We start from the raw sequence: 21,839 nt of genomic DNA, 5'->3' as shown, positions 1-21,839 counted from the left end.
ATGAATAGCTCAGTGAGCACATGGATGAATAAATTACACCCACTGAGACCTTGAAATGAACTCCTAATACCTTTATGACCACCTTGACCAGGTCTGTGAGATCATATCCTCCCATTCAGGGATTCTGTTATACCCCACATGTCCCCTTTTTCAATTTAGAACCATGCCCACTTCTAAAGATGATTTACAGGGTATATGAGAGATTTTATCACCTTGAGGAAATTCCATGTTAACAATAAATCTACAAAATTACAATATATGAACTTTGGATAAGCAGTATTGATAAAATAATTGATTTTTCACACCTATTTTCTTGCTCTGGAGTATTCAAATGATGGAAATAATTTTTACATTATTCTTCAATTACTAATCACTAATTTTGCTCATCAACTACTGAATTGTTGTTTACAGAAAAGAAAACCATCTATTTACTAAGAGAAGAAAATTAAAATTTCAAGACAAGTACATTACGCTGTTGTAAATTAATTTGTTCTGATTTATAGGTATGAAATATCACATTTTATGTTAAGAGACAATATACTTTTGTACAGAAAACGGCTCAGTCTTCTTATTTTTGAAATACATAAACATCAATTTTTTGTTTAACAGGAACAGGAGGCTAAATATTTCTTCTGGTTATGTTTATTAAACTGACAGGCTGTTAAATATCTGTGTATGTGTATATATAATTGTGTAATAATTTTCTGTACATTTTAGTCTGTCTTTGTTGTTTTTTTGTCTTCTGTTCTTTACATAGAATATTTTAGCATATCTAAGAGTTTCAACAAGTGTAAAAAAGAAAGAGATTTGTTTTATTTAAGGAAATTAAAATCCCCATTATCAAGTAACTTTACATGAGGACATAAGATATATTCCTTACTAAGAAATTGCTTTGATAGGATTCCAAAGGTCATGTATCACATTGCATAATAACTTAAGTTCAGAAGCACTAGGGAAAAGTTAACATCTTAGCAAACTTCTCTGTTTACCTTTCTGTAATGGTTTTACATTTCTAACCGCAACTATTTCTGGGCCTCTGTCAGACATTTAAGTTTTCAGTAGAAATATTCTTCCACAAGTATGTCTTTTTCTGTTGTTCTTTGTGTAGTATCACTTACTTGCTTTACTAAGAAAAATAGGAATTTAATTATTGCAGAAAATAACACATTCCTTAGAATTTGGGTGTGTAAATTAAAATATGATCAGATAATCTGGCAATATTCTTTGAAATAAATTTATGCAATGTTTCCAGTATAAAAAAAATAAAGAATTGCTGACTTTCAAGAAGAATATATTGAAGTATTGAATATATTGAAAGCATTTTTTAGGAATTTGAATTACTGGAACAATGGGATGAGTTTTAAAATGACATACTACGCTTTTGTGTTCATTAACTGGAGATACTTGTTTTCCTTTCGTTAGCTTTAAGGCAGCAATGAGTACCTGAGGAACGTCACATATATCCCATGCAGGGAAGGAATTATGGGATGTCAGCTTCTGCTTTGTCTTCAGCTTGCCTTCTGTTCCCTCATCAATTATTATCATTTATTTCTTTGCCTAAAGAACATTTTGTTCTTTGCCTAAAATCATGACTATTTTATGAATTCATAATTTATATCACTTTAAGACCAGAATGAATATGTTTTGCACAGGTTATGTTGTAAGAAAATTGATATACAATGTATTTATTTAAATAAAATTTAGTACTCTTAAAAACAGTAATTATTGTATATTGTATATTAATGGATTTAACTACTTAATACGTCAAATATAATAGAGTATATTTATTAGGACTTAAAAATGAAATTAATGGCAAAAACATGTGTTCTCTACAAAATTATTCATATTAACCATTGTAATTTCACAACAACCTTGTGAGTTAGATACCATTATTATACTCATGTATAGGTGAAGAAGCTGAGATACAGTATGATGACCTAAATTGTGCAAGATGACTTGGACTGTAATGGAATTTGGATCTGAGCATATTCCTCAATGTACATCTGGTATAAGCATAACATATATACTATACATTTTTATCTATTATCTTTTTAATCTATTTATTATCTTTCTCTAAAATTTTATACACATATGTTCTCTGGGAGATACAAATACACATACATAGGTAATTTGGAAATCATGTATACATATTTAAAAATAATGGCAAAAGTAATTGTCATATTTTACAAAGATTAGTTGTTACTGTAGAAAAAAGGTAGAATGCAATAGTTACAAGTTTCAGATTTAATTTTCAAAAAAACTGCCATTTAAATCACTTATTCAACAATCCGATGATTAGTTTGCCAATAATATTTTAAAATGTTAACTGGCCATGATAATGTTGTGTATCTTAGAGTAATGGCTCCTCCATCCCGTAACTATCAGGAACTAGCTGGCATAAATCATTTGGTATGGCACTCCAACTGCTGTGTTTTTCTTTCTTCTTTTATTTTAATTAAAAATATTGTTCAGCAAGGCTATTTATAGTGAAAATGCTGGATGTGAAAATAAAGTTCTCTTCAAATGTGTATTATTATTACATAATTCCATAATGACCATTAGTGATGGCAAGTAGAATATAACAGATTTTTTTATTATTTAATATTTCACAGCCATATATTTTCCTCTTAGGTTTTCTTTTTCCGTGTTTAGATTTGATAATGTTTCCCTTTCAATCTTCCCCTTCTTTCTTTCCTTCCTTCCTTTTTTGCTTTTCTTTTCTTTCTATTTTTATTTTTATTGTTTCCAAATACTTTGAACCTTTGATAATAGTTCTCCATGTTATAATTTTCTTAATTAAAAAGGAAGCAATATTCTCTGAATAATATTTTAGATTTTGAAAGCACTGAAGCTTAGAGGTAAGTTTCATAAGAGGAGAGGTACTTGGAAATTATTTACCACATGCATAGAGAAAAATTTTTAAACTCTGTGGAATCATAGATACCATTTTAAAGATATAACACCTGTAAAGTAACTGAAAGTGTGCACAGAGAGCTTGCTAAAATGAAAAGACAAGCATGAGAAGAAAATGAAATGATTGTTAAAGTTAAAATTAAATGAAACACTAAAGAAATACTAACTAAATACTAATTTTGCAGTAAAGAGCAGAATGCAAATGAGCAAACAATCAGTGATATGTAAGTCTATACCCTATAAGGGAAAAATATCCCATTATGCAGGACATAGTTTACAGACTTAAAAACAGAGTATGAATCTAACAAACATGGTTTATCGAAGACACAACTCATGGGTCATAAATTATATGAGAAATGGAATTGGATAAGCATTTTAAAGGCAATTTTCAATCTCTTAAAGATTATTTCTTAGCTGAAAAAATGTAAATGCAAATGTTAACAGTTTTTTTTCACTCTGTGAGAAAAGGCAATATGAAAGTTTTATCTGGAAAATCTGTAGTAACATTTTAAATGACCAGAACAAAGAGAACATGATATGTGTAATAGAAGCAGTTTCTTAAAAAGGAATAAGCAGTTAACACAGACCCTGAGATTTCTGTTGAGATCTATTAAAAGGTCAAATAAAAAGGCCATCTCCTGGGGCATATTTATGCAAATTTCACTCAATATGTGACTAACTAATAACTATGAATAAAACTGAAAAAAAGTATCAAAGAATCCACGTGAAGGTACAAGACCTACCTTCTCATGTTTCACTCTCTAACTTGGAGCTACAGCTACCTCTTACATAAGTTGATACAGAGCACAGAAAAACAATGAAATGTCCCATTTTGTTTTATGAAAATCAAAATTGTCAAAGATTATCAAGTTATAACAATTTGCCATAAAATATATAGACTCTTTCTTTAAATATTAGGATACAAAAATAATTAAATACCACACACACACACATAGAGTTCATACAAGGAGTATAAACAAGATATGGATATTAATGTATTAGCCTGTTATAATGTTATTGATAAATTCCTTGAATATATTTTATTAGAAATGAAAACCTATTCTCAGAAGATAGGACTAGAACATACTCTTCACATGTAAAAAATAATTATATTAAGTAAACAGCTTACATCACAATAACAGAATGGCTCCTCCCAGTGAGGTTCTGTGGAATATTACTTGTGCAAAAAATTAATGAATCATCCCAAATGATGTACCATCTACATACTGATGTTAGAGGATGAAATTCTGCATGGGTGAAATGAGAGTGATACTTTGATGCTTCAAGTTTATTTATTTCTCTAAAACAATAACTTTTCCTGACCTCCCCCCAAAAGTAAAATTGCTCTATGTACCAAGACTGTTAACAAACTTGTGTCTTCTAAAAACCTAGAGTTTTCACCAGTAGAAATTAATTTTAGGAAATGTTTCATCACCTCATGTTTGAGCTCAATAAACAGTAACTTGGTAACATAAAAATATTTAAAAATGTATCACTGTAAAATGTTACTTTGAAGATTATCAATTTAAGAAATCCTTAAAGATAATGTTAAATAAACATATGGATACAAAATGCAGATTTTCAGTTTTACACAATTCTCTTTCTACTTTCAAACTGCCCCTACTCCATTTTCCCACTACCAACCATGACCCATTCATTCTTCTAATCCATAGAGAAAAAATCCTGAAATAAACAGAACCCAGGATACTACAAAGAGTGAGGGAATGATAAGTTTAATTTACATTATTTTTATTTGCCATATGCAATCACTGTTGGCTATTACAATCAGAAAGAAATAAAATAAAAACCAAATATCTTTTAAGAAATGGGGTATAATTGGTTTATTTCAAACCGAGTTCTTATTCTAATTATATATTTAATGCTTCTCCCATTTTAAAGGTAGTTTGTATGATTTAAGCATAATCAACACTGATTCATTGTTACCTAGTGTCACAGCTACAAAGTGAAAGTCAGAAACGATCCAACACTATATATGTATATATTACATAGATGTCAAAAAAGATACAAATGAGATAAAAATAGGTGCTATCATTTATTTAAGGATTTGGATTTTGGTATACAGACTAAAAATCATGGGTATGTGAGAGTATTTTAAATAAATATATGTTATGCATATTTTTAAATATGTTTGTTTACAGAAATGCTTGTTTTTTCAGATCTGAGCTCAGACTTGTAAAGGCTACCATTATAAATCAGATATATTCTCTGAACTCAAACAAATTATATTCTAGTAAGAAATCGCACAATATATCTATATAAAATACATTAAATACATACACACACACACACACACACTTACACACATACAGATGTATTTGTTATTAACCGCTTTGGTTAATGGTCCTTGTATGTTGAAATCATGGTTGTATCTTATGATTACACAATAAAATTTTGTTCCATTATCAGGGCTGCTGTGAGCTTGTATGTTACCTGTGCACAAATGTTTCACCCCTGCTCTTGGGGTAGCCAGAGACTCTTGGCCTAGAGAGGCAGAGGTACCGATATTTAAAGAAAAAAGCACAGCTTTATGCCAGGCCAAGGCACAGGCTGCCTTTCAGGTTTTAACAGCCCACCCCACTAGATGTGGTTGAGGAGTACACAAACACAGTAGCACATGCTTGCCACCCGGCTTCCTAACTGTGCTCATGACGGGTTATTACTCAATCCTGATGGGACCTACCGTACTTCTGATTCTAATACTTAGTGAGATTATTAACTTAAGCTCAAAAAAAATTACTTTTTAATATTTGTTTGCTATTACAGAAATAGGTACAGATCCAATATATAATTTAGATAAAATAACTACAGTATTTGACTTAGAAGCAACCAAAACCCTTATTTTGTTGATATGGATTTTAAAATGGAAGCAATGATTTAAAAGAAAAAAAAAGGAAACTCTCTCTTTCACAATTCTGTTTCCAGGGTTGTTTTAAATCAGAATTTTGGGGGCCTTGGCTCAGTAGGTTAAGCATCTGCCTTTGGCTCAGGTCATGATTCCAACGTCCTGGGATTGAGCCCCACATTAGGCTCCCTGCTCAGCGGGATGTCTGCTTCTCCCTCTTCCTCTGTTTCACCCCCTACCTGTGCTGTCTCTCACACGGGCTCTCTCTCTCTCTGGCAAATAACTAGATAAAATCTTTTTTAAAAAATCAGAATTGGGGCGCCTGGGTGAACCCAGGGCCCCGGGATTGAGTCCCGCATCGGGCTCTCTGCTCAGCGGGGAGCCTGCTTCCCCCTCTCTCTCTCTGCCTGCCTCTGCCTACTTGTGATCTCTGTCTGTCAAATAAATAAAATCTTTAAAAAAAAAAATCAGAATTGCGAAGGGCTTTGGTCACAATGAATGCTTATGTTCATTAAGATTTGCACTAATATTTGTTTTAATTATACCTGAAATTTTCTGTCATATTTTGAGCTTTCTTGGAGGAGAAAATTAGGAAGTCATCTTGTGGAACAGAAATGTGCTCAGAATTTTTGTAGTTTCGTAAGCAGTCATTAGGGAAAATCCTGACAATATTTGGAGGGAATGGTAAACACCACTACCCAGTAGTACTAGTGTCAGTATTGCTAATTAATATACTCAAAGTTCTAGTGGTCTTATAAAAATATCCCTTATTAAAATGTTTTAAAAAATTGGGATAAAGAAAGGAAAACATCATTTTCATCAAAAACTCATTAATTTATTTTCTCATGTTGGATATTGTGCTATATTCTGTAAAGTTTTTGTGGGTTTAATGATATATAGATATAGTACATGAGTTTAGTTTTAATGCATTATATATTATTTAAATATTATAAGAAACTTTAATTTAAAAATTATTCATGGATCACAGAAGCCAAAGAACTTAATCATCTTTTAAGACTCCCATACGTTTAGTTGCTGATTCACCTTTATATTATTTTTTACAAATAAGTACTTTTTGGAATTATACATTACAGATTTCCCTTGAAAATCATTTGCTAATTATCAGATTTTGATTTATTGCAAAGAAAATGCTTATAAGTTAGCATTCCCCGCTTGATGAGACATAGGTGTGATCTTAAGTACTGCTGAAGGTAGTGATAAAATTTTCAGACTCCCCTAAGATAAGTAGATGTGTTTAGGGAAAAGAATAATTTATCTCTCCACTTGATTGAGGATGGGATTTCTAGCATTGGTCTAGTATGTTGGCTTTTGTAGAATATTTAAGTGCTGAAATAGTTTCACTGCTATGTCACCTTTTCTTCTTGGAAAGGAAAATCATTGTATTTTAAAGCTCAAGTGACTTTCAGACTATGAAAAGGGTTACTTGACTTTAAAAGTAAGGGTTTAATCAAGAGGTAAATTCTGTTCTTGAGCAAGGAAACCAAATTCAATATTAGACAGCAGGCATCTGTGAAACAAAATTTACTTTTTTTGTAATTTTACAAATGTACTGTGCAGACAAAAATAAAATTAGCTTGCCAGAACTTGCATTCTACCTTCTGCCACTAACTTGGCCCTGCTCTCTCGACCCTTTTGTACAGTTCTTCTTCTATCAAGAATCCTCCGCACATGCCCCCCCCACCCCTGCTGCTTTCCCTTCACTACCACCCACTCTTCAGAAGTCAAGTGTGTGATGTGCCAGCCTGTTACCTAAGCAAGCAGGAAGCCCTAGTTCTCTTGGCAGGAGGTACTTGAGAGAGGAGGTGTGTGTGTCCTTTTCTGTGGTAGTTAGCTGTTGTTCAACCAGGAGTTTGGGTGGGTGTGTTTTTCATTTCAAACGAAAATCATCATTTTGCAAGTATATCCAATATCCTCTGATATTAAAACATGTGAGGAAAGAAACGGATCAAAAAGAAATAGTAAACAGAATCAAGAATGGGACATGGGAATTTAATCATGAAGTAGTTGCCACCTTTTAATTTCTTGGCTATGCTGCTAACCGGGTGTTTACAGTCCCAGCAGTCACCAAGATTGCATATGTCTTTGATATTAGGCTGAATAACTACCACTAGGAAATCAGCATAGGATCTTGAGACACCATTGCTCTTAGATTTTACGTTGTTAGCACTTTGACACAAGAGGTCCTTGATATTTCAGTCAATGATCACTTCACGGAGCACTATTCTTTTCACCCTCTCATTAGGTTGTAAACTGTTTTCTAGCTCAGGCAGGCAATAATTGATCTCAATAATGTGGCTATGTACTTAACCACTGAGCGGCAACCAGATGTGAGGGTATATTTCCAGTAAAGCACTTGAATACTGCCCATGGAGAAGTGAGTCTAAATGTCAGTTCCACCCTTGATGTAACAAGTGCTCTTTGGTGAGCTGTACTCTTTTAATGAGATTATTTGTAAGCATAATGGGGAGTATGGAAATGTGCCAATTGAAGAGTCGATGGGAGAGGAATAATAGGGATAATGAGTGATGGGGAGCGGAGAAATAGGGAGACCAAGGAAAACAGGCACATTGAGGACTCTGTAAAATCAAGTGAGTGAATTATAGCCGTAAGAGGATGTCTACTGGTAATTTTTGATGTGTTTTATACTCAAGAGTGTGAAAGTCACTTTATGCATTCTATTTTTGATAATTAAGAGTAATTTATAGGTTTTCCACCTTTCCTCTTTCAAGTGCCAAGCCTCCAGACCCTTTCTCTACCATCATGCTGTAGAGAAGAGGCAAGCGAAAAAGCTCTCAATAAGCCTGCTATAATTCTGGAGTTATAGCCATCAAATAAATATTTTCTAAAATGACTCCACTGTATTTTTTTCTTAATGAGCATATTTCTTTTTAGCAGAGATACTGAAGTTCACACCTGACTATAGTTTATGTTTATGTATTTCCTTTATGAAAATATAAGGCAGTGTCTCAATTGAAGAAAACCAGAGAGTAGATATCTCGAATAATGATTTTACATTATCTATATTTATCTTTCTATTTCTTGGATGTTAATACATATAAATTATTGAGAAACATTTATTGGTTCATCTCCTCAGCACTTTTCTTTCTTTCCAGATGGCTTTCCTTTAATTGTTGTTTGTCAATTACCTTTCTAGAAGTCCAAATGATGGTATGTGTTAAGCTGTTGCTAATTAATATAGTTTTAAATCTTGAACAGTGGATGGAGGAAGAGATTAAATTAATAACAGATACCAGGATTAAAACCTGGTGGTTGACATCTGTCAAGAAAAAATGGAAAACATGTCTAGGATAGAGAAGCCATGCCAATATGAAGGGACATTTTGTTGGTTTTGTCTGTTTTTATACTTCTCAGAATATTTGGTAGTTTTGATAACATTGGATGTTAAAAGTTAAAATCCTGCTTCTGATATTACTTTAGAACTCTAGATGGATGCCTTGAACTTCCTGAAATCAGTTTCCTTTTTTTAAAAATGAAAATTATACTTATTTCATGAATTTGTGACTCACACATAAAATGAAGTACTGTCTTCTTTGATTTGTCTCCCAAGTGTCTTTCCATACATTTGGTTCTGCCTTCTCTCTGATCCATCATCCAATGACCCACAGGAAATCCCCCACAATAACTAGTTGACAAATGCCATCATCGTTACCTGTGCCCTGTGCTCTCACTGAGTTTGAGGCTCAGTTTATAACAACACCTTGCCGTCAACATGTGAAATAGGACTTTATGGAAGGATCAGCCAACATAGACAGACATATATGCACACACAGAGACACACATGCACACACAGACACACACACACACACACACACACAATTTTCTATATGTCTTTATCAAGTAAAATGTGTTTTACTTGAGAGAAAGAATACCTAACATCTTTTTAAAGACTTAAGAGTACAATGACAAAAGTAGGGCAATAGAGAGTCAGTGGAGTGAATTTTACTCTAGGCTTCGCAAGAATAATCTTGAAGTAAGGTGAGTCCCCATGTGTAAATGACTTTTGTGTTTTACTTCGGAGGGCATTGTACTTTTGTTGTTGTTATTTAATCAAGTATAAAGGCAGAATTCCTCAAAGGTAGTTATAGTTTTCATAGGAAAGACAATTACATAAAATAAGACTTTAGTTTATGTTAATAGTTTCAAATTGAAACTATAGACATTTAGAGAAACTGCAATAATAATTAGAGAAATTTCATAAATATACCCCTTTAAAATATCCTTACAGGGGTGCCTGGTGGCTCAGTCAGTTAAGTGTCTGCCTTTGGCTCAGGCCATGATCCCAGGGTCCTGGGATTGAGCCCCACATCAGACTTCCTGCTCAGCGGGGAGTCTGCTTCTCCCTCTCCCTCTGCCCCACCCCCACCTGCCCCCATTTCCTGCTCCTGCTCTCTCTTACTTGCTATTTCTCTCTCTCAAGTAAATAAATAAAAATAAATAAGTTATCCTTATATTCATGTTTGAAATGCTTTTCTCTCATTAGTTCCTTTTGAATAATCCCATTAAATGTATTCTGTCGTTTCATTAGAGATCTTAATAATGATCTGTGTATATCACCTTAAGTAAAGTTAATTTGTCCTATTTGATGCTGAGTTGAGATCAAAGTTTAACTATTTTTTTCTCATCTTTGTTTTTCAATATGCAGCCCTCTAAAAGAATGTATGCCACCTATATGCATTCATTTTCTTCAAGATAAACTCAAATGGCCCATCAGTATTTTAGCACAACATTATGAGCTTTTTTTTAACTAATAAAATTTATCAGAACACATGATATCCTTATGCGTAAAATATTTCCCATATTTTATTTTTTTAAGATTTTATGTATTTATTTGAGAAAAAGAGATCAAACACAAACAGGGGAAGCAACAGAGGGAGAAGGACAAGCATGCTCCCCTCTGAGCAGGGAGCCCGATGCGGGACTCAATCCCAGGACACTGGAATCATGACCTGAGCCAAAGGCAGATGCTTCATGGACTGAACTACCCAGGCTCCCCAATATTTCCCATATTTTAAAGGTTAATTTGGCATGTTTTGTCACAGGGTCAGTTTCAAACCCTAAAAAAATAGTTTATAAATAAAAATAGAAACTTTTACCTTTTGAAATAGTGCAAAATACTATTGAGCATGGAATGCAATGGTAGTATCATTTTTCTATCTATCCACATAACATTTAATCTTTAAAAGTACTTGAATCTGTGCATAATAGCTTTAATTGAAAGGGATAAAGCATATTATTAAATGTGGCAGACTAATTCATCATACGCATTTATAACAAGTACTTCAGATCATTTCATTCTTTCACCTGTCCAAAATCAACATTTTCTGTAAGTTCATTAGGCTTCCTTCCATATTATTTTTTTGAACAGGCACTGTGAGCTTAAATCTCAAAGACAAAAGAATGTATTGTCACGAAAGGAAAAGAGAGTGCTCACTTAGGCAGCACTTAAGCTAAAATTATGAACAATACGGAGAAGATTAGCACAGCCCTTGCACAAGAATGTCACCAAATTCATGAAGTGTTTCATACTTTAAAAAAGAAAAAGTAGAGGGATATTTGAACTACATCAGCTAAGTTTTAAAAGGCCTTTTGATAAAATAACCCCTCAAATTTTGTAAATTTGTCATTCTCACTTAAATTTAGATAAAAATATCAGGTCTTAATACTGAAAATGCTTTTTCATATAAAAAATGCCCTTCAAAACTTTTTAAATGACATTTGGATCCTTAAGTATTTTCCAAAGAATATAAAGATAAAAGCACCTGTGTCTTTTCTTCCATTGGCATGTTGACTCAAATTCTTATAACCTTTCCTATTTAATTGAATCATTCTACAAAATTCCACATAAAACCCATTAGCTGAGTTGTGGAAAAAAATAAAATTTTATTGATGATCAAGAATTGGCATATTTTCAATGACTAAATATGATAACAAATGAGACCATTAGACTCATTTGTCATGAAATGTCATCATCCACCTTCATATTCCTATTTATTCCCCTTACTATTGTCTTTTGGTAAATGTGGGAAGACAGTCCCTACATATGGAAACTCCTGGTGTAGTTTGAAAATGACTACTTTATGTAGAATCATTTCATCAAATAAAATGACATAAATATTTTTTTAAATGTAGTCCAAATGTCATATCTAAAATACTTCTGTTTTTGTTCTTTTCATTCATTTATTCAGAAATGTTATTTTCCTGAGCACTCTGATAGATGCTTGGCATATAATCAGAAAAGCAAAACAGAATACCCATATTTTGGAACATCTGGCCACCCAGTGTCCCCATATATGCTCACTCTGTCATAATAGAAGTAGGGAAATTGGTGAAATAAGCATCTTTTCCTGACTTATTTATAACAATAACAATATAAATTTCACAAGAATAAAGCTACTTTATATATATAAATGAAATATTTAACTTCCCTTCTCAGTACGTGTTAAGGGTTAAAAACAAGTGCTTTATATCAGTATAATTAACTATTCTTCAAAGATTTGTTCATGGAAATAATACAATAATTTGAAAATTTATTTTTGGTAATCTGTTAATTTATTTCTGCTTTTGATTTTCACAAAACAAAGTTGTTAACCTAACCTAATCTAATACTCACCATTAACATTACTCTTACTGTAGGATTTTTTTTTAAAGATTCTTTTTCAACACAAAGAAAAGAGCTAGATGTTTCAGATCATCACAAAATAAATTAGATAATAAAAATTTGCATCTATTCCGAAGTGCTTAATGTTGAGGCATTTATCCTTTGAACCTGAACCAAAATTCAAGGCAAACTATGCCACATGTTTATTTTCTTAAACCACCTGCTAAATATTTTTTCAGTTGGTGTTTACAAACTATTCAAAACTGAACAAATATGTCATGAGTGTTATTAAAAAAAAAAACACACACTTCAGCCATCACAGCAAGATCTTCACACACACACACACACACACACACACACACATACACACAGACACAGGGATTGGGAACATGAATATTCTTCTATGTCTGAATAAGCTTTCAGACATGCAATATCAACACTAAGAAATAATAAAACCTGCTCTTCATTCCTTATACAGTATGTATCTAAAAAATTGACATGGAAAGCTGAGTATTTAGCCAAGTTATTCTTTCAACAGCCTAAGCCTGCCTCGATAACTCAGGCTCTAAAGACCTCTCTTCAATAACAGATGGCCAGTGATAGCTTGAGCAAAACAGTTAAATTCCCCAAGCAGTGCTCTTGGCTTAGCCACTGTATAAACTGTCTCAGTTTCTTTGGAATAAAAATTTACCCAATGCAATTTTGCAAGTTTATAGTAAAGTGGGTTTCCTGAGAGTACTGTATTTTTCTGATTGGATCCAGACCCAAAAATCGGATATAGCTTTAGGGATGTTGTATATATAATCCTAGTTCTCTGTCCTTCAATTACCACCCAGAAGTTTGGGGTGACTGACTTTATTCATTTGGTGAGTAATCAGTTAAAAAACTGGTCAAATTTTACAGCTTTATGATAACTTCTTTCTGGATTCCTGTGTGAAAGAAAAGAGAATTATTATAATCCATTTTCTAAGGTTATGATTTTTCCTAAGCAATATTAATTAAAAAAGTAAGTATAACCCAGGGCTCCTGGGTAGCTCAGTCAATTAAGTGTCTGACTCTTGGTTTTGTCTCAGGTCATGATCTCAGGGTCCTGAGATGCAGTCCCATGTCAGGCTCTGTGCTGAACATGGAGCTTACTCGGGTTTCTCTCTCTCCCTTTCCTTCAGCTCCTCTCTGCCATCATTAAAAAAAAAAAAAAAAAAAAAAGGGAAAAAGGAAATGTAATTCACCCTCAAGCCCTCAGGAATCAATTACAAGTATGAGGGAGTTCAAATGAGAGCCAAGAATAAATGCACAAGCTAAAGTATTTGGGTCATATAGAAAGGCCAAGAGTTAAGTTATGGGATATTTAAGGTTTAAGAACAACTGCTGGAATACTCAGAAACCATCTTTTCTCTTTAAACATCACATGCAGTTTAGACATAATTCATGAAAAATTTTAGCATTGTCCTTAATATTGGAAATACTCATATTTTTTCCTGTTAAATGACTTTTAAATTTTAAATTATGAGTACTACAAAGTATGGTAGTATAACTCATTCCATTCTATGTAACAATTTCAAATTGTTAAATAGAAAAGGTCAAGAAAGTCAATTTGTGAAACGAAATACCTGGGAGATTGCAAAGATATATATGTGCCATATAGGTTTTAGCCTTTTATGATATATTTAGTAAAGCTAGTTATCAATATTTTTTATTTTGTTGTATTCCAGTCAAATGCTATAGATAAAAATATAAGTTTCTATCAAAATTCTACTAAAATTTTTAAGTACCTGATAATTTAAAATACATCTTATGTTGGAAATGGAATTAACACAACTTTCCAGAGAAATATTTCTGGCTTAATTCCTCTGAATGGATATGTATAAGAGCACTGAATGATGTGAGTGTATTAGAATCACAGAAGGCATCTCAAGATGCAATTTATAGATATCTCTCTGCCCGTAGCAGACTGTTGTTCTTCCCTAGGCAATCAGAGCTTATCAAACGTATATGGATCCAGGAGCTAAAAAGGTCCTTTGCTTAGGACAGATTTTAGCTTCTCTTATTTTCCATGTATCACATAATACCAAAGAATATTGTCCTTGAGAACATGTAAAGATTTCTCATGATTTCACTACACAACTTACAGTGCCAAAATTTTTCCCCAGTGTTATTTCAGCCTTATTTTATTTCTTGGAAATGCAGTTACCTTCTGTTTGAATCAGTACTTCAACAATAAGCAAATGCTATGCTTCTAAATTTAGCCATGAGTCGAAGAAAATAAAAGGAAAATGAGGATAGTTTAAAGACTTGACAGAAACTACAGATACTAAATAAATAATAATTTAATATAAGTAATGTATGCATAATAAACACAAATATATGAATGTGTGTGTACATATATATGTACATATTCAGAAAAATAAGGCAAAATGCCATTTATATGGAATATCTGGTTGCCTACTGTGCACATGTATACTCTGTTATGTTAGAAAATGGAAAATCAGTAAAATGGCTGTTTTTCTTGATTCCTTATCAAAAGAATATTATAATTTGAATATATGTATATACACCATCCATATTCTATATCTAGATTCTAGATTTTTTTTTTAGATTCTAGATTTTAAAGAAGAAAAAAAGCCCATTTTTGCTTAGATTACTAACACTATAGTCATTTTATCTGTGTTGAAATAGATATTTGTACTTGTCCACATGATTTATGCAATAATATGAATTTTCCAATAATCTTGGGGAGAGATTCAGGTGATTTGGGATTGACTCCTAGTTCAGATATTTTCTATACAGGAGTAGACAAATCAGTTGTTTTCCTTGAGTATCAGATTTAATTCTTATCATTGGGCAAACCATAAAGAAAAATGTGATGTGGAATAAAAGAGCAGAGACCAAGACTAGCAGAAATTGAATGAGGAAAGGGGAAACAATGTGCCTATATTTATACCTGGTAATATCTGAAGATAGTTGTGGACAAGACAAGGTAAACTGGTGGTAGGAGAAGACATTTCCATTCTGGTCTTTAACTGAATTAACCAATTATAATGATTGATTCTATGTGAATGGGCCAAAGGATGCCCGGATAGCAGGTAAAACATTTCTGGATGTATTTGTGACGGTGCTTCTGGAAGATGTCAGCATTTCAATCAATAGACTAAGTAATGAAAATCACTCCTCCAATGTAGTAGGCATCATCCAATCACTTGGGTGTCTGAATTGAATACAAATGTGAAGGAATGGTGAATTCTCTCTTTCTCTCCTTGAGCTGGGACATCTGTCTTCTCCTACCCTTGGACGTTGAAATTTTTGGTTCTTGTACCTTCAAAATTGAACTGAATTATACCAAAAGTTTTTCCTGGTTCTACAGCTTGTAGATGGTATGTTGTGACATATCTTGGCCTCCATAATTTCACAAGCAAATTGCTGTAATACATTTCCTTTTGTATCTCTTTATGCAACCTAATGGTCTGTTTCTCTGGAAAACCCTAAAAAACAAAACAAAACAAAACAAAACAAACAAACAAACAAACAAAACACAAATTGGTCCTAAGAAGCAGAGTGCTGCTATAACATATACTTAAAAATGTGGAGGTGGTTTTAGAACTGGATAAAAGGTGGAGGCTAGAAGAGTTTGGAGGTACATGCTGTGTACCAAGATTGTTGGGAATGGACTGTTAAACGCAATTCTGGTAAGAGCACAGAAGAAGAAGAAAGCTATAGAGAAAACCTCCATCTTATTGGAGTATACCTAAGTGGTTGCAAACATATGGATTGTAAAGGCTATTTTGATGAGGCTACAGACAGAAATGAGGAACATGTTTTTTGGAAATTAGAGGAAAGGTGAGTCTTTGTTATGAAATGGCAAAGCATTTGGCTGAATTGGATTCATTTCCTAGTGTCTTGTAGAAGGTAGAATTTGAGAGTAATAAAATTGGATGTTTGGCTGAGGCAATATTTAAGCGAAGTGTTGAAGTGCAGCCGGTTTCTCTTGGATGCTTATTATAAAATGTGACAAGAAAAATGATTTTAGGATGGAATTGTTAATAAACAAAGAAGCAGAACTTAAAATTTTGGGAAATTCTTAGCCTATCTATATTGAAAGGAATTTAAAAAAAAAAGAGAGAGACTTGTTTGGGAGAGAACATGAAGGATATGGCCAAATTTGATAAAGCTATGAATTGGCCGTCTCAAAAGATCCAGGAGTTACTCATCAAGAGAGTGGTGATTGAAAGAGGTACAGGTGGAAACTAAGGCATTAGAATGTGTGGTTTTGCCATCTTAGGACTGTGTGGGGCAATGACAATTAGGTCACTCAACAGCCACCTTCTCTAATACCTGGACATCAAGTGATATCTCATGGCATACTGTGAGTAACTTCTATAAAATTGTTCAGAAGATGTAATCTCAGGCAAAACCTAGTTGTAAGGGAGTTAGACTGTGTGATTTAATTAAGTGTGCAGCCTTAACAAATCTAATTTGTCGATGTTAGGACTTTGATAGAATAAGAGTAGAACTCTGAAATCATGATGGGGAATATAGGTGGACAAGTCCGATAAATCTGAATTCCCAAATTCCACTGAATTCATTATTTCAGCAGAAGCTGTCCCCTTTCTCTTGTTAGAGGAAAGCAGTCTCTTCCTTGAATGATGACCTTGAAATGACCCACTTGATTTAGATGTTTATAAAGATGGAACTTGTTTCCATAAAAGATCTTTTCTTGCTTCCCCTCTTTGCTTCTAAAACAATAGCAAGCATCAGGATTAATGACAGACCAAACAGGAAAGTAGAATCTCGTCTAGAAATAAATAGCTTACACATTAAAGGGAGTATAGGACCCGGCTAATTTTTGCTGGACAGGAACTGTGGACAGTATTTAGCATAGATCCTGAATATATTCATCTAATGATTGGGAAATATGTTTTAATAGGAGACATCTTAATTGCTTTGGGGAATTTATAACCATTATAAGGACCCCTAAAATATCCTAATAACCTATTACATTGGCTATTTGAATCCTGCACTCAAATAGAGTAATTTAGGAATAAATATTGTACTTCCTTGACAGAGTGGTGAGGATGAAATCAGAAGATTATGAGAATAGGGGAAGAGAAAATGGATTTAATACTTATGAGCTAAGAACCCACCATAAGTCTATCTTTCAGAATTGAGAGGGGGTACTATGGTCCTAGTAAGAACTATTATTTGCCAGGAAACACCAATTGGCTATATTATTAGAGCTGTCCATTTTGGGGTATGTTTTATCATATCACTTTGGCATAATGTCATGCAAAAGAGGAAAGATCTATTGTAAAATTGGAACATCACAGTAGAGCATTGTCCCAAGCAGATCAAATACATATTTAAATTACATGAACAGGTAATTAAATCTGATTCCTATGTTACCTATCTCTTGATACAAATGACTTTTCTTCAGTTCACACTTAGGAGTTCATGGGAATTCCTTATGACCAACTGATAAAGTAGGAGAAATCTTAACCCATTCACGGATGGGTTATTGCAATATGTTTGTGTTAGGTGAAGGGAACTGCTGCCTTCTTACATCTCTACAAAGGGGTGGTACTGAAGTTAAGTTATGAAGAGCATCATTTCAGTAAGCAAAGCTGTGTGCAGTCACTTAGTTGTCACATTCTATGGATGAGAAGTGGCCAGAAGAATGAGTACACATAAATTCTAGGATAGATTTTGAAGGTTTGCTTGATTATCTAGTTCGGAAAGGGGGAAAAAAAATAAACTGGGGGGAAAAAAATAAAAATTCAGAGTTCCGGGGAAGAGATAAGAAATATGGGTAGATCCGTGGAGGTGACTGAGCAAAAGCATGTAGGTCTTTATTTTTCATGTAATGCATACAAAAATGACTAATTCTGTGACTTTCAGTAAGCCTTCCTTCTTATCCCACCCAAGTTTGGACAATGGTCTACAAACACCCCAAATTTTGTGAATAATGGAGCAAAAGCATGGGTGCCATCATAAATGTACTAACACTTGTGGATTGAACTAGCTAACTGCTAAGCTACTGCCATACAACTAACCTATTGGTAGCAGAGACCAATGACAGATCTCAGGATAACATCATCCTTCAAAAAGACTAGTTAGATGCTTAGTGTTATGTTACCTATTTCAAACCCCTTCTGTCTGAAAAGGGCGGGATGTAATACCCATTGGAATCTGTACTTAATCTGCATATGTATTCATCTTCCTTTCACATAGCCTCTCTGTCAGCACCATCACACAGTCTGATTTTACTCTCTTATTGGGTTTTCTTCCCCCCTACCTTGTGCTCCTTTACTCTCAACCCAGCACCCCACGATTACACTACCTGATAAAGTAGTAGTGCATAGCTTTTACCTCAGGCTCTGTGTTCTGGGGAACATAGAATAAGGCAATGAGTACATGACAGTTTTCATCATTCTTTATGTAACATACATATCAAATCAATTTATTTCAAGCCACCATTTTTCTCTTTCAAGTTATTTTGGCAAACTTCTTTGCGGTCTTTATTTGCCATTCAAATGTATCTTTCTGTAACTCAAATGTCATAGCTCTCCTACTCAGAAACTTAAAATCATTATGTGGCTGTTCATTTTCATTGGTTAAAACTCAAAGTTCACAGCAGGGTATGTCTAGTCTCCAGAATAAGCCCAAGTAAGCCTCACCAACTCTTTTTCTGCCATCAGTGACTCTGAACCTTACTCACAGTTTTAAACTTTGTCAACCGTTCTCCTTTCTTTGTCTAAAAAAGCCCATTATAAATAAATAAATAGTTTTTTTTAAAATGCTCACTCCTTCCCCTCCCTCTCCCTCTGTCAAATAAATAAATAAATGATTTTATTAAAAAACTAAAAAAGAATTAAAAATTCTTTTTAACTGCTGGTTACTTACTTTGCAATCTTCACAACTTATCTTAGATCTAAGAAAACAAAATGAAGTGCTAGGAAGCCTAAACAACAGAATGTGGCATAGACAAAGAGGGAGTGAGGGAAATGAGGGAATGAGGGAAAACACAGAAGATTTAGAAGTATAATAGTGTCTTACAGATATTTCAAAAAAAGCTCTAAAATTGGAAGTACTTTAAGTCTATTAAGGTTTATATCAGGGGATAAGTACTAATTGTCTGTATAGGCCCCAGAGTGTTTAGCTCTGATCCAGTTAAAAAAAAAAAAAACAACAAAACTTTTTGAATGTCAAGGTGTTAGTCCAATCAGTTTACAAAGTAAAATTCAATATATTATGTACACTATGTATTGGTTTTTGCACAAATTATATTTGTAATATATTATTTATAATATATATGTAGAAAGACAGAGACACACACAGACAGAGATACAGAGGGACAGAGAGAGAAAGATAAAATGGTGGGAGGTTTTGCAGAGGGGAAACTGTTAGAAGAGTTTTGTTGCCTCTCTCGATGGCTAGCCCCGAGAGACCAGATATCCTCTCCCATCTTCTTTCATGGTTGTATGTGGCAAGAAGCCTGAGATACTTTTTCTGACTTATCTTCTGAAGTAGTCTAACCAAGTCCCATAGATCCTGTGTTCCAACCATTGGTGACTCTCAAAGAGAAAAAAGGAACTTGACAATGCACCTTACTAGAAATGTTTACATCGTTTCCTTTAAAGCAAACCGAAGTAGCCTTTTCCAATACTGTGGGAAATTGTCACCATGCCTGGAGCCCTTGACATCTTGCAAATGGAGGAGGAGGATATCCTCAAATTCCTTGCAGCAAGAACCCACTTCAGTGGCATTGACCTTGAATTCCAAATGGAACAGTACACCACAAAAGGAAAAGTGATGGCAACTGTGTATCATCTGTAAAGAACCTGGGAGAAGCTTCATGGTGCTCACGCCATTGTTGCCACTGAAAACCTAGCTGATGTCAGTGTCATATGGGTCAGCGAGCTGTGCTGAAGTTTGCTGCTGCTACTGGAGCTGCTCCTATATCTTCCCTCCTGGAACTTTCACTAATGGGATCCAGGCAGCCTCCTGGGAGCCCAGACTGGCTACTGATCCCAGGGTTGACCACCAGCCTCTCACAGAAATGTCTTATTTTAACCTGCCTCCTGCCTACCCCCACTCAGTGTGACACAGACACTCCTCTATACTATGTGGACTCTACTGCCCCTTGCGACCAAAAGGGAGCTCACTCAGTGGGTCTGCTGTGGAGGATGCCAGCCCGGGAAGTCGCATGGGAAGTCATGCCTGATCTCTACTTCTACAGAGATCCTGAAGAGCTGGAAAAGCAAGAGCATGCTGCTGCTGAAAAGGCTGTGACCAAGGAGGAATTTCAGGGTAAAGGAACGGCTCCAGCACCCGAGTTCACCGCTACTCAGCCTAGAGTCACAGACTGACCTGCAGGTATGCAGGTGTCCTCTTTGCCTCTTCAGCAGTTTTCTACTGAAGACTGGAGCACTTAACCTGCCCCTGTGGTCTTAGGCTGCTCTTCACAAAGGCAAACAAAATGGAAATAATGTTGGTGGAAATTAAGGTTTCTAAATAAAATAAAATAAAATAAGGCCAAACACAAAACAATCACCCGTGTGGTAATCCCATTTATTCGCTCAGCAAATAAAAATAACAACATTAACAGTAGTAGTAGCCGCGGTCTTAGAGCAGAACTAACGAGAGTTGTAATAGTCTTTGTTAGAAAGGAATAGGAGCAGTACATGACTTGTAAGTGAAAGAAATTGTTCGTCTCTTACAAAATGGGAGATAATGATTCTTTCTGACCTACAGCAGTCACCCATTCAGTGAATGAGTGGGAAGAAAGGAATGATTATTTCTACTGGAGACATTTATTACAGAAGTTAATTGTCACAAATTATTTCACATAATATATTGATGAATAAGTCCAAGAATAAAAATTCTCGCAAATTGTTAAGTCAGACACTGTGAAAATCTTTTATCTCCACAGAAGGAAAAGTTAGCACAGCAGTTTAAAAAAAAAAAAAAAGAAAGAAAGAAAAGAAAAGAAAAAACTGTAGTCAGGCTATAAAGTAGAGAATTTGACTTTCTTCATTTTCTTCTGAACAATCTACACCACATTAAGTATCTTAGTTTCTGTCGCTAGTTACCCCTATTCCTGATTGCCCAGACATCCTATATATCCATCAGTCTAAAAGTTAGCAAGATCACAGGTGAAATTAACCTAGCAAATGTATTCAGTAGCTTCTTCCATATGATATTCAAATTAAATAATAAACTGAAGAAATGGTACACTGAGGTTCTCATTTTAATTCTAAGATTAAATGGAACTTTGCTAATTTTATGCATAATCCATTTATACACTATCATATTACATTGAAGGAGTACTTATCTATTGCTGCTTATATGTACTGTTTCGAGAGCTTGTCTTTTTTTAAGATTTTATTTATTTGTTTATTTGACAGAGAGTGAGAGAGCGCAAGCAGGCAG

General features: G+C 34.1%; 1 pseudogene across 1 annotated transcript; it reads left to right on the top strand.

Annotated features, from left to right (window-relative positions):
• The first annotated feature begins 20,090 nt into the window (after positions 1-20,090).
• Positions 20,091-20,776, top strand: LOC308353552 (small ribosomal subunit protein uS2B-like; annotated as a pseudogene). The gene has a single exon. The product of its transcript is annotated as a small ribosomal subunit protein uS2B-like (transcript).
• Positions 20,777-21,839: the final 1,063 nt, after the last annotated feature.

This window comes from Martes martes (genome assembly GCF_963455335.1).
Source record: "Martes martes genome assembly, chromosome: 1".
In the NCBI taxonomy this organism is placed as follows: Eukaryota; Metazoa; Chordata; class Mammalia; order Carnivora; family Mustelidae; genus Martes; species Martes martes.
This window is presented reverse-complemented; position numbering and strand designations above follow the sequence as displayed.